General features: G+C 43.3%; 1 pseudogene; it reads right to left on the bottom strand.

Annotated features, from left to right (window-relative positions):
- Nucleotides 1-513: 513 nt before the first annotated feature.
- LOC141578622 (small ribosomal subunit protein uS19 pseudogene) lies at nt 514-2,282 on the bottom strand (annotated as a pseudogene).
- Nucleotides 2,283-3,882: the final 1,600 nt, after the last annotated feature.

Consider the following 3,882-nt stretch of genomic DNA (forward strand, 5'->3'; position numbering starts at 1 on the left):
TTCATCAAGAGTCCTAGAATATTTTAGTGCAAAATCACATTTACGAACCACACAAGTTCTTACTGCTACTAGGCCTTTTCTGTTGGCGGAGTCAGGATGTGTGTGTGTGTGTGTGTGTGTGTGTGTGTGTGTGTGTGTGTGTGTGTGTGTGTGTGTGTGTGTGTTTTAAGAGAAAAAGTGTTTCTAATTCAAATTTAAGATTGTGGGTTTACATTTAACTTGTTTTACTTTATGTATCTTTTCTGTTTTCTCAGGCTGAAAATCTCCTTCCTTAACTACATTAATGTATTTACCTAGTTTCATCATAAACACACCTATTGTAGTTTTAAAATAACAATATATTCACTACTGAAGTAGTCACTGGAAATTTTTTTTCAACTTGAAGTAACTTTTGTCTCTGTGGTTAGGTAATCAACAGCTGAGTTCATTTGTTTTTAATGGAAAAATTTAAGCAGTTTTTGGTCATTCTGATATGTAAGATGCGTATTTTAACTTAATGTTAGTGTGAATTCTCTAGTTTTGAGCAACATTAAATAACTTGTATTTCGTTTTATGTAAACAACCACGGAACATTTTTTTTCCTCTTGAGACGCCTGAGCCTTTATGAGCGGAGCAGACCACATGAGGGGGAGAAGTGGGTGGGCCCGACGCCGAGCCCACGTGCTTCACGGGCTTGTGGGAGGCGGAGAACTCGCCCAGGCAGGGGCCCTCAGGCTTGATCTGCCCTGGCTCAAGGTCTTGCTTTTGTAGACGCCCACCACGCTCCCCACCATCTCAGGCAGGACGATCATGACCCGCAGGTGCGTCTTGACCGCGCCCGGCTTCTCGGTGGGCGGGTGGGCGGTGCTTCCGCCGAGGCCTCGCGCAGCCGCCCCAGCGGGAGCGGCTTTCCGCGCAGGTCAGTCCCGCGGTCCCAGCCCCGTGACGCGTCAGCTGCTGGCGGGACGCGGCCAGCAGCCGGTCGAGGTCCTGCACCAAGGTAGGTGACCTTGCGGAACGTCTGCTGCTTCTGCTCATTCGATTCTTGGGTGGTTGACTTTTTCTTAATTTTAGATACTCATTAAATTTTAGGGATATTGTATTAGTCAAGAGTTTCTGGAGAAACAAACAATAGGAGAGAGACGGAGAGACTGACTTAAAATTTTTAAGGAATTGTTTCACATGATTGTGGGAGTTTGCAAGTCCAGAATCTAGAGCAGCCTGGCAGGCTGGAAATTCAAGGCAGGGTTAATGTTGCAGTCTTCAGTTTAAAATCTGCAGTCTGGAAATCTGCTGGCTGGAAATTTAGGCAAGATTTTTATGCTGAAGTCTTGAGGCAGAATTGCTTATTTGAGAAACCTGTCTTTGCTTTTAAGGCTTTCAGCTGATTCGATGAGGCCACTCACAGTATGGAGAGTAATCTGCTTCCTCGGTCTACTGATCTCAGTGTTCATCACATCTACAAAATACCTTCACAGCAACATCCAGACTGGTGTTTGACAAACAGCTGGACACCATAGCCTGGACAAGTTGACACATAAAATTAATCATCATAAATATTAAAGATGTTTTCCCCAGGTGGTCAACAATTTTGACACTATCTGAGCTCATATCTTGCATGTAAGCATTCAAATATTTGTTGAGTTAAATTGACATCTCTTTACAGATACTAGACATTTTTATAGAACCCAAGATGACCACTGAGAATTAGTAAACTTAATTGGAGTCTTCTGTGCACTTCAGTTGGAATATTAATTTCTTTATGTGAAGGTTATTAATAAATGCATTAAATTTTTAGTTTAGGACTGATGTTAAGTGAAAACATTTTACAGATTCACAGAAATATGTAAATTGGGTTTCTTTAATTTAAGAAATACCTGTCACAAAATATTTCCACAAGAGGAAACATCCTTTTGATTCTCAAATCTGCAGATTTGTGGTTCTTCTATGGTAAATGAAAACATTTGAAACTCTGAGAAAGAATTCCCATAAGATACTACATTTATGTGAATTTTGTCTCCCCAGAACCACAGTCAAACCCCCTTTTCTCCTGGGAAATGTTTTTTTTCTCTCCTACTCTATGTCTTGCAAGTGGTCTCCACTTAGTGTCTTAAATACCCTGCCTCCTGACCACACTGATGTTGTAATCAGGACAGGGTGATCAGTGTCCTTTCCTGGGACTTCGTAGCTTGGGAGGGGAGAACTAGTTCCTGTCTAGTATGGGTGATGTAATCATGTAAATCCATTACCTGTGATGTGTTTCGAAGAAGCTGGTCAGCTGTATGAAGGTGGATAATGCCCATCTAAGGAAGAAACAGAGCCACCAGGTGGAACAAGCACCTTGGCTGTATTCTAAGCCCTGGTTCCACCTGTTCTCAAGCTACCCTGTACTTACTGATTGAATAAGCTAGTGTCAGTTCAGTTTTTTGTCACTGGCACCCACAGAGTCCTAACACACATAGGTGCCCAGAAGTTTTGCAGATTGTTACGGGGGGTTCATGGGCTACCTGAAGAAGCCCATCTTTGAATCCTTATCCATGGTCCTCAAGGATCAACCTCTGTTCAAAGCTATCCTTCAGTTCTGTGAGCATTAGTCTCTATATGCTATTTACCCAGGAAGATTCTCAATTATCATAAACTCTTCCACCTGGTGGCTTTCCTGCACTTAATCACATTAAATTCTTATAACCACAATTCAGTCAAATAAACATCGTCATCCTTATTTTATACCTAAAGACACTGAAGCAGAAGAGGTTAAATAATATTTTTAAAGTGATATAGCTAAACTGAACCTAGTATTTTTTGTCTCAAATCTGGAGTTCTTTCTCCTGCATTACAGCTACTTTCAAGCATTATTGACAGTGTCAGTTGTTTTTAATCATCGTTTTAAGTTACAACTTTGAAATGTGCCTTTTAAATAATTGAATTGAAACAGGGAAGTAAGCGCTACTGGCAAAATAAAAATGTTAATAACGGACAGACATATAAAATGCAATTGTAGGAGAAAATTCTAGGTTGCTCATTTACGACGTATCACCTCACCCCAGTTTTTAAATAACTAAGCTGTGATGAATAGCAGTAGCCTCTAAAGCATGCCGAAATCAGAAAGTCCTTAGGAAAAAGAGCCGCAGTAATAAAAGTGTCATTATAAAGAATTAGAAATGTTTGTTGCACATCCACCTTCTGTGGTTTATAGAAAACGACTGGCAGGTAACCCACTTGGATTAATCTTCCCACTTGGGTTTGGTTTCTTACGAGAATCTAGTTATCCCGGGGAGAGCGAAACTCGCGGAGGAAAACTGAGAACGAAGCCCACGACTGGGTGGGAGGGCTTGCGTTTTTTCCCTAAAGGCAAGCACGTGAATCCGCCCTTGCCTAGCAAGTTTGCGATTCAGAAATAATTGAGGCAGCGGGCGGGGCGGGGCGGGGTGTGGGGGAGGAACGGACCCGCCGCAGAGATAAACGAGCCCCCGCCTGCCCGGCTTTTGCCCGCCCCCCGCACTGCCTTCCCCAGCCCTGCTCTGGGCAAACAAGAGATTGCCCTTTTGATCAGGCGGTATCCGCAAATGACAGATCAGAAAACGTAAGGACTAAGGGAAAAATAAAGACAACAGGAGGACCGGCTTGGCTGTGGCTTTATTGTAACTGCCGCCCTAGATTTTGTCCTCTCTGCGAACCTTCACTTCGTTTACAAAAGGCTTCTGTGCTCCTTTGTGAGTGGAATACACACTCTCACTGTTCTCAGCGGAGTGTTCAGGTGTTTCGGCAGCTCTGTGACTTACAAGGCCCCGCGGGCGCCCTGGATCTGGTTAACTCCCCGTTCCCTTTACTCCAGGAGTGAATGTTTTCTGATGGAATACTTGCCAGCTCGCAATGAGCTCCTCTTGAGCAGGGTGCGTTACG

This window comes from Camelus bactrianus, chromosome 1, assembly GCF_048773025.1.
Source record: "Camelus bactrianus isolate YW-2024 breed Bactrian camel chromosome 1, ASM4877302v1, whole genome shotgun sequence".
In the NCBI taxonomy this organism is placed as follows: domain Eukaryota; kingdom Metazoa; phylum Chordata; class Mammalia; order Artiodactyla; family Camelidae; genus Camelus; species Camelus bactrianus.